Source organism: Oncorhynchus tshawytscha, linkage group LG33 (assembly GCF_018296145.1).
Source record: "Oncorhynchus tshawytscha isolate Ot180627B linkage group LG33, Otsh_v2.0, whole genome shotgun sequence".
NCBI classification, from domain to species: Eukaryota; Metazoa; Chordata; class Actinopteri; order Salmoniformes; family Salmonidae; genus Oncorhynchus; species Oncorhynchus tshawytscha.
The window spans coordinates 15,277,934-15,288,738 of record NC_056461.1 but is presented as its reverse complement, the minus strand read 5'-3'; the positions used below and the strand labels follow the sequence as shown (position 1 = coordinate 15,288,738).

General features: G+C 44.0%; 1 pseudogene; it reads right to left on the bottom strand.

Annotated features, from left to right (window-relative positions):
* Positions 1-5,598: 5,598 nt before the first annotated feature.
* On the bottom strand, positions 5,599-10,043 carry LOC112247324 (annotated as a pseudogene).
* Positions 10,044-10,805: the final 762 nt, after the last annotated feature.

The following is a 10,805-nucleotide window of genomic DNA, read 5'->3' as shown; positions in this document are numbered from 1 at the left end:
TGAGTGTTCCATGACATAGAATGACCAGGTGAATCTGGGTGAACACTATTGATGTCACCTGTTAAATCCACTTCAATCAGTGTCGATGATTGGGGAGGAGCCAGGTTGAATAAGGATTTTTAAGTCTTGAGACAATTGAGACATGGATTGTGTACTGTATAGGTGCCATCCAGAGGGTGAATGGGCAAGACAAAATATTTAAGTGCCTTTGAACAGGGTATGGTAGTAGGTGCCAGGCGTACCTGTTTGTGTGTCAAGAACTGCAAAAACATTTCACACTCAACAGTTTCCCGTGTGTATCAAGAATGGTCCACCACCCAAAGAACATCCAGCCAACTTGACACAACTGTGGGAAACATTGGAGCATCCCTGTGGAATGCTTTTGACACCTTGTAGAAAGGGAAAGGGGGGATACCTAGTCAAACATGCCCCGAATAATTGAGGCTGTTCTGAGGGCAAAAGGTGTTCCTAATGTTTTGTAAACTCAGTGTATGACTTTAATTTTCCGAGACAAATTTCCCCTCACAGGGATAATAAAGTTTAGCATATCCTATAAGATGAAACACTGGCTTGATATTCCAGTGACTTTAGGAACACACACTTCAAATCATCCATTTCCTGTAGCACAATTGGTGGCTGACTAAATACTTTTTTGCCCCACTGTATAATTCACTGTATCACCATTCCAGTGTGTAGCGCTCGTCTTCCTCCTCTGAGGAGGAGGAGTAGTAGGAAGGATCGGAGGACCAATGCGCAGCGTGGTACGTGTTCATGATGATTTTATTAAACACAGAACACTAAAACAAAAATAACAAAGAGAATGACACGAAATGAAACAGTCCTGTCTGGTGACATACACAAAGACAGAAAACAATCACCCACACCACACAGGTGGGAAAAAGGCTACCTAAGTATGATTCTCGATCAGAGACAACTAATGACACCTGCCTCTGATTCAGAACCATACCAGGCCAAACACATAGAAAAAGGAACATAGACAACCCACCCAACTCACGCCCTGACCATACTAAAACAAAGACATAGCAAAATAACTAAGATCTGAACGTGACACAGTGGGTCAGAAGTTTACATACAATAAGTTGACTGTGCCTTTAAACAGCTTGGAAAATTCCAGAAAATTATCTCATGGCTTTAGAAGCTTATGATAGGCTAATTGGCATAATTTGAGTCATTTAGAGGTGTACCTGTGGATGTATTTCAAAGCCTACCTTCAAACTCAGTGCCTCTTTGATTGACATCATGGGAAAATCAAAAGAAATCAGCCAAGACCTCAGAAAAAGAATCGTAGACCTCCACAAGTCTGGTTCATCCTTGGGAGCAATTTCCAAAAGCCTGAAGGTACCACGTTCATCTGTACAAACAATAGTATGCAAGTATAAACACCATGGGACCACGCAGCCATCATACCGCTCGGGAAGGAGACCCGTTCTGTCTCCTAGAGATGAACGTACTTTGGTGCGAAACGTGCAAATCAATCCCAGAACAACAGCAAAGGACCTTGTGAAGATGCTGGAGGAAACGGGTACAAAAGTATTTATATCCACAGTAAAACGAGTCCTATATCGACATAATCTGAAAGGCCTCTCAGCAAGGAAGAAGCCACTGCTCCTAAACCGCCATAAAAAAAAGCCAGACTACGGTTTGCAACTGCACATGGGGACAAAGATCGTACTTTTTGGAGAAATGTCCTCTGGGCTGATGAAACAAAAATAAAACTGTTTGGCCAGTTCCTCCGTGCGTCCTCCGGCTGGCTTCCGGGTTGGATGTGCATTGTGTCAAGAAACAGTGTGGCTAGGTTGGGTTGTGTTTCGGAGGACGCATGGCTCTCTACCTTCGCCTCTCCTGAGTCCGTACGGGAGTTGCAGTGACGAGACAAGACTTTAACTACTACCAATTGGATACCATGAAATTGGAGAGAAAATATATATATATATATATATATATATATATATATATACACTCAAAAAAATAAAGGGAACACTAAAATAACACATCCTAGATCTGAATGAATGAAATATTCTTATTAAATACTTTTTTCTTTACATAGTTGAATGTGCTGACAACAAAATCACACAAAAATGATCAATGGAAATCAAATTTATCAACCCATGGAGGTCTGGATTTGGAGTGACACTCAAAATTAAAGTGGAAAACCACATTACAGGCTGATCCAACTTTGATGTAATGTCCTTAAAACAAGTCAAAATGAGGCTCAGTAGTGTGTGTGGCCTCCACGTGCCTGTATGACCTCCCTACAACGCCTGGGCATGCTCCTGATGAGGTAGCGGATGGTCTAATGAGGGATCTCCTCCCAGACCTGGACTAAAGCATCCGCCAACTCCTGGACAGTCTGTGGTGCAACGTGGCGTTGGTGGATGGAGCGAGACATGATGTCCCAGATGTGCTCAATTGGATTCAGGTCTGGGGAACGGGCGGGCCAGTCCATAGCATCAATGCCTTCCTCTTGCAGGAACTGCTGACACACTCCAGCCACATGAGGTCTAACATTGTCTTGTATTAGGAGGAACCCAGGGCCAACTGCACCAGCATATGGTCTCACAAGGGGTCTGAGGATCTCATCTCGGTACCTCATCTCGGCAGTCAGGCTACCTCTGGCGAGCACATGGAGGGCTGTGCGGCCCCCCAAAGAAATGCCACCCCACACCATGACTGACCCACTGCCAAACCGGTCATGCTGGAGGATGTTGCAGGCAGCAGAACGTTCTCCACGGCGTCTCCAGACTCTGTCACATCTGTCACGTGCTCAGTGTGAACCTGCTTTCATCTGTGAAGAGCACAGGGCGCCAGTGGCGAATTTGCCAATCTTGGTGTTCTCTAGCAAATGCCAAACGTCCTGCACGGTGTTGGGCTGTAAGCACAACCCCCACCTGTGGACGTCTGGCCCTCATACCACCCTCATGGAGTCTGTTTCTGACCGTTTGAGCAGACACATGCACATTTGTGGCCTGCTGGAGGTCATTTTGCAGGGCTCTGGCAGTGCTCCTCCTGCTCCTCCTTGCACAAAGGCGGAGGTAGTGGTCCTGCTGCTGGGTTGTTGCCCTCCTACGGCCTCCTCCACGTCTCCTGATGTACTGGCCTGTCTCATGGTAGCGCCTCCATGCTCTGGACACTACGCTGACAGACACAGCAAACCTTCTTGCCACATCTCGCATTGATGTGCCATCCTGGATGAGCTGCACTATCTGAGCCACTTGTGTGGGTTTTAGACTCCGTCTTCCATTTGCACAACAGCATGTGAAATTTATTGTCAATCAGTGTTGCTTCCTAAGTGGACAGTTTGATTTCACAGAAGTGTGATTGACTTGGAGTTACATTGTGTTGTTTAAGTATTCCCTTTATTTTTTTTGAGCAGTGTATATATATATACATGAAAAGAAGGCCTACAAACCTGACTCAGTTACAACTTATTGTGGGAAGCTTGTAGAAGGCTACCTGAAACGTTTGACCCAAGTTAAACAATTTAAAGGCAATGCTACCAAATAGTAATTGAGTGTATGTAAACCTCTGACCCACTGGGAATGTGATGAAAGAAATCAAATCTGAAATAAACCATTCTCTCTACTATTATTCTGACATTTCACATTCTTAAAATAAAGTGGTGATCCTAACTAACCTAAGACCGGGAATTTTTACGTGCTTGATAACACTGATTGACAATAAATTTCACATGCTGTTGTGCAAATGGAATAGACAACAGGTGGAAATTATAGGCAATTAGCAAGACACCCCCAATAAAGGAGTGGTTCTGCAGGTGGTAACCACAGACCACTTCTCAGTTCCTATTCTTCCTGGCTGATGTTTTGGTTACTTTTGAATGCTGGCGGCGTATTAAATGTCAGGAATTGTGAAAAACTGAGTTTAAATGTATTTGGCTAAGGTGTATGTAAACATCTGACTTCAACTGTAACTCTGCTGGATTTCTCAGTGGAAAGGTACAAAACGATACAATAAACTTCAGGTAAGGAGCGTTGGGCCAGTAACTGAAAGGTTGTAGGATTGAATCCCCGAGCTGACAAAGTAAAATTCCTAATTTCTCCAGGGTCGCTGTCAATAATGGCTGATCCCCTGGCTGTGGTCCCACTCTCAGTGGGAGTGTAATATGCAACAAAAACAATTTCACACCTGTGCAGGTTACCCACTTGTACATACAGTGAAACAGGACTATATAAGCACCCCCTAATGATTAACTTTTGATTGAAGTCATCCTCAGGTGTCCAACATTAATTGGGAGTTCTATCCTCTGGCTGGGGATGAGCTTGGTACTCTCCTGCGAACCGGGAGTCATGGAACTTCGAGAGGGAAGATCTGACAAAGAACACATTATTTTAGCAATAATATGGTTCCCTAGTGGTTAGCAAACAAGTATGCTGTAATGGTTTGGGTTGAAACCCAAAACCTGTTACTTTTTGTCATATAGCAGACACTCTTATCCAGAGTGACTTATGTAGTGAGTGCATACATTTTCATACTAATCCCCCATGGGAATCAAACCCCCAACCCCGGTGTTGCAAGCACCATGCTCTACCAACAGAGCCACCCTCTTATAGGCTGATTCCAGATGTTTGTTTATTTTTTAAAAATTGTACCTTTTACTAGGCAAGTCCATTAAGATCAAATTCTTATTTTCAATGACTGCCTAGGAACAGTGGGTTAACTGCCTGTTCAGGGGCAGAACGACAGATTTGTACCTTGTCAGCTCGGGGGTTTGAACTTGCAACCTTCCGGTTACTAGTCCAACGCTTTAACCACTAGGCTACCCTGTCACCCCATTATTAATAATGTGAAGACCAATCAGTGGCAAGTATTGGAGTCAACATGAGCCAGCATCGCTGTGGAATGCTTGACACCTTGTAGAGTCCATGCCCCGAGAAATTGAGGCTGTTCTGAGGGCAAAGGGAGGGGTGCAACTCAATATTAGAAAGGTGTTCCTAATGTTTTGTACACTCAGTGTATACTTTTTATGAACATACAATAAAGTTGCTTATTTTCAAAGAGCCTCACTAATCCTTGGAATCAACAAAGCAAATAGTCCACAGCAAAACACTACTAGTAGTTTGATATAATTTTATATAGCAAAATAATCCCCTGAAGCATTTGCTAAGGAGGGTGACATCAAATAGCACACTGCAACACAGTTAAGGCATAAATGTGAAATGGTTAATAAAGTAATCTTGGTGTTTTGTCATAATTACAGTGCCACCCCTCTCAAAATGTATTCATTTTCTCCCAGCAGCTACATAACTAGGGCCATGTTTTGGTCAATCATGTCACATGACCTTGATTTTAACTTTTATTTTAAGCCTTTTCCAGAAATGAGAATTAGAAGAAAAAAAATGAAGCATTGTCTGAAGGATAGTGCTGGACCATCTGACATTAAAAAAAAGGGGAAGTTTGATGAAAAAGCTTTAAATAAAGTTTCAAATCCAGGTCATGAGATTAACCAAAACACAGGGCTCCCTACACAAACAATGTCAAATGTTAGATTATACACCACCCCCCTATTGATATGGATGAAACAGTTTCCATAACTAATAATATTGAAAAATGAGATTTAACTTGGTTAGAAAATATTTATTGAGACATCAAACCAAAAATGTTCCAGATACAATGTCCATTAGAGACCAATACAGGAGTGATTCAAATGTATCATTGCTCATTTGACAGTCCAAAAGGTTCATATCAATAAAAGTGAACAGCTACATACATACATTCACCATAGACTAGTCTCTTAAGTGTTTCCATAGAAATGACAGTCATACAGAACCCAGAGACTCATGTTCACATTATTCAAACCATTGAAGAGGAATAGGGACAAGTCAAACAATGCCCCGACTTCGTGGGGAGTTGAGAGTTTACTGATAATAAGGGCGGTAGCGGGACTGATCGGGGTGATGGGGTCCAGGCATCTGGCCCTGAGGTGGGGGGCCCTGCATCCTTGGAGGATGAGGCCCTCTAGGGGCAGGCCACATCCCAGGGCTCAGACCCCCTTGCTGGTTAAAAGGGGGACTGAGTGTGCCCTGGTCCTCAGGGAACTGCTGCATGGAATTAGGGTTGTAGTGGTGGGGAGGGGGCGTTGACTGGAGGACCACCGTGTTGAGGTGGGGGCCTGGAGGAGGGTGGTTCATGTAGGGGGCATCTGACCCATGATGTGTCCTGGCGGGGGGTAATGGGAGGAGGTGCGTTGGACATGGGCGGGGGGCCGGCCTGGTTGTACACCATGTGGGGTGTCCCAGAGCCCTGGGGCGGGTGCTGCATGGGGTGGTTGATGGGTGGAGGGGAGGAGGCGGAGGGCCATAGTGCTGCTGCGGTGGCGCCATCATGTGGTGGGGGTGGGACACTACAGGCTGACCAGGGTAGTCAGTGTGGTGGTGTGGGGGTGGAGCAGGGCCCGGGCCAGGAGGGAGAGGGTCACGGGAGGAAGAGGTGGAGGAAGAACCGGAGTCATCCTGGATTGGCACGGTGATGAGGTTGCTGCGTGCGCGTGTAGTTACTGTGGCGATGCGAAAGGTCTCCTGGGAAAGAGGAGGTGCATCATGGGAAGCCTGTGGTGGCTGACTGTAGGGGTCATGACCCCCGTGTTGGAGGGAGGGCGGGAGGTGCCCTTGAGTCTTGGGCAGGTGAGGCGGGGGCACACGGAAGCGGTCAGGCACCTCTGTGGATGGGGGAAGGTGCAGGGCGTCCTGGCGGCTTGCCAAGGCCTTGGCTGCCCTCATGTGGCGGTGGTTGATGTGGGCTTGCAGGTCACGCTGGGAAAGGTAGGTGCGCTTGCAGCCTTGCACGATGCTGCACATGTAGAGGGAGCCACGCAGACACTGCTCGATGCGCTGGACTGGGTCTGTGCAGCTGAAGAGCTGCATACTAAACAACACAAAGGTTTAGTTAGTAAGTGCAGCCAGCAGCCACACATACAGATATTTTATTTGTATTTTATTTATTTAACCAGGCAAGTCAGTTATGAACAAATATTTTTTTACAATGACGGCCTACCCTGGCCAAAACCTAACCCGGGCGACGCTGGGCCAATTGTGCGCTACCCTATGGGACTCCCAATCACAGCCAGTTGTGATACAGCCTGGAATCGAACAACTGTCTGTAGTGACGTCTCTAGCACTGAGATGCAGTGCCTTAGACCGCTGCGCCACTCAGGAGACCTGTATAAGGACAGTTGAATACACTAGTGCAGCGATTCTCAACTGGTGGGACATTTTTGAATGGGTCGCAGGTAGTAATGGGGAAACATTTCCAGCCAATTGTGTAGAAAACAGGTTCATTACGGGAGGCTTTGATCAACACCGTGTACACTAGTGGCACCTAATGGTCAAAATAATTTAGAACATGCAAATTGGCATACATGACATCACACATGCCTTCACGCTTTGTCTTCTACCGAAACCAATCAGGTGGTTGTTCGACAAAACTAAGCGCCGAACGTCATTGATCGCGTGCTTCTGATAAAGGGATACAAGCCTCTGCACACTGTTTAGAAGCAAGCTGCTTAGCGATTTCGATGCCCCGGGGCTCCGGTATCAAAAGTAACGCCACTAGACACGGCTGTCTTGAGTAAAAAATGTATAAATACTCCAGTCAGAACTTAAACAACTACAACCAGTTAAAAAGTGTGTAGAAATTATATAATTATAATAAAAACACTTTTCTATTTTTGTTCAATCAATGTATTTTTACATCGCTATTGGCAGAGCTGGTTGATTTTGGGGTCTCAAACCAGTGAGCTTATTAACGTTCTTCATCAAGAATATGGGGAAAAATGTATTATTGACAATGAAAAATGTGGGAATGTCTTTCCCTTTCATATAATTTCTACCTTTACTATCAATACAGCATCGAAGACATTTTTCCAGATTGCATTTGGGATATTTTTGTTTCACAATGCGAATATTGGATTGCGACTGAGACAACCTGGTTCAATTTGGGTCCAGAGGCAAAACCAGTTGAGAACCACTGCACTAGTGGGTAGGTTAAAAAATAAAAGTCAAGAGCTTACCCTGGGCACATCTTGTCTCCCTTCTTCTCGTGGAGCAAAGCACACTCATAACAGAACACATGCTTGCATGGAATCTGGTGAGTAAATACAGATAACAACATAAGGTGCTGCACTCATAGCCTCTTACTATAAAACATTTTTAAGAGACACATAACACACTATGTAAAACGTGATCGAAGAGACATACCATGCGTCCATAGATCCTTATGGGCAGACCACACTTGTCACAAAAGTGTGCTGGAATGTCATCCTTTTCACCTATCAAATTCAACTGTGGGGAAAAGACCAAGAGGTCTATGACACAGTAATGATGTAGGTGGAATGCATTTTTCCCCCCAACGATAGATATTGAAACACTACCTTAAAGTCCCAAAACATTTGCTGGGGGAACCTCCGTTGACTTGCAAACACATCCCCAGCCTTGGTACCACTGTCGAACCTCTCCTCTTGCTTGAAGCTAAAACTCTCTAGAAACACAGATATGTTGCCTTACAGTAGTCCCATATGAAAGCTTGCTTCTATGACCTAGAAACAGGTTTCCCTACCCCAAATCTAGCCCATGGGAATTAAAACTGAGAAAATGAGAAAGCACTTGTGGCTGGCTAACCTTCATCCCCAGCCTGGGGTTTGGGGGGCTGCCTGCCCATGGGTCTTTGTGTCCGGGGAGCAGGTTTGCTCCTGATGGTTGGTTTGGAGATGAGTTTGATGGGGATGCGTCTGCGGACATCAGGGCCCCCAAGACTCCCCGAGCCGTCCGTGCCTTGCAGGTCATTGTCTGTGAGAAAACGATGGATCATTCAAAATGTCAGTGAGTCAGTCATTTGCTACCAAGCAAACATTTACATGATACTTGCTACTAGCAATGACACTATAAGTTGACAATCCATTGGTGATCAAAACCATGATAAATAGTTCAGTAAAGCGCTAATGTTTCATTTTATCCAACGCTAACATTGTCTGGAGTTGCAGAAATTGATGGAGAATGCAGACCGTAGCTAGCACTTGATCTAAGCTACAAACATCGCATTATTTATCCTGAATATTTTGTGGTTAAGAGTACTGTCCTGACAATTTAAGTTATTAGCTTTGCACTGGCAGATCAACTACAACCGTCACTTTGTTCTAAAAAGTATAGCTAGCTAGCTACTACTGTGGCAACACAGATCTGCGGAAACTAAAGTTAGCAATATATTAGCTATTTAGCTAGCAGTGGGCTGGCAACGAGAGGTTGCTACAAGGCCTCAATTTTTGTACTTTAAACACTCCACTGATAATACTTGTAAAGTATAACTGAACATGAATAAGATTACAAATTAAATCTATTTCGCTACGTATCAAGTTAAATCGACTGATACACAAATAAAACTAAAATACAGCTGAAACTGGAGAGTAAATAGTCTCTTACCACTTTGGTCCATAATTCACCGCAATGCTGTATGGGAAAGTATAATAAAAGGGGAGGAGTGGAGTTCAACCACTGAGGGGTCGTCACCAGTTACCACAGCCACAAAGTCATAACCCCCGCCCATTTCTACAATAGACCTTCTTAAAATCTCATTTTAAACCTAAATACACTGCTAACCGGAAAAAGCACATTTCTGTTTTCATTCATTTTTACGATATAGTCTATTTTTACTTTGTGGCTGTAATAACTAGTGGAAACCATCACTGATGTGTAAAGAACGAGTTCAACCAAAGACAGTACAGTATGAAGATAGGCAGAAACGGCTTCTTTAATAGAAATCCCCGAGCACGCTTGTCGGCGATGTCATTGCGACGTTGGCTAGCTAAAGGCTGCGTTTCAAACTCATTAAAGACACACCCTCGCCTTGTGCCCTTGGGGGAATCCCCGCGGCCATATTTGTCTTCGGTCCAAATGATAAGCAAGAGAAGTTTGCAACATAAACTCCTCAGCTCTCGTTTTTAATGGAGTTTGCGAGTTATTAAATTATGTTCACTTCGGGCCTGAAACGCCCCATAATTCAATTCGCGATGATTGTACATCCTCCAAAACCTCAATGTCAATATGGAGTCAACATACAAGTGTAAGTAAATAAGTTAGAAGTTGTGCTACTAATGCACAGTAATAATGTTTTTATTTGGTTAGCTTTTGGAAATTGTAGAAATACATTTTTTTTCCTTCTTCAGAAGTAACTAGGCCGGCTAACATTAGTTAGCTAATTAATTTGCTAGCTATCATGCAGTAGGTGTATATTAATAATTATATAGTTAATATAAGTAGACATGCAATCATAATTGACTGTAGCCATATAAAGCACCAAAAAGCGACCGGTGGCTGAAAACACAACCATTGAGTGACGAATTTCCGGGCAAGGGCGGTCCATTTAAAACTAATTCCTTCCTCCCCTCCTTAAAAAAATAAAATAATAATTCCTTCCTCCCTCGCCCTGCAAGTGTAAACTCGTCAGACATCATAAAACATCATCGTCTTTTACGTGTTTGGAATGCAGCCAAACTCATGTGCAGAAACAAACTGCGCATGTGCATGCTGCCAAATCAAAGGCACTCCTTCAATATTAAGTCGTTTTTGACGAAAATGAAAACGTGTCAGTTTTTGACTTTGTTGAGGTTGTAGTTATACCATCTTTAGCTACTAAAGACATTGGCTCAAATGAAGATTTTAAGAAAATTGACAACTAAAGAAGAATTTTTCACTTCTATTGACTTCTCAAACCACATACCCCGGCCTGGTCCGCTTCGTCTGCTAAGCAAGCGTTCACGAAAGTCACCAGATGTTGCA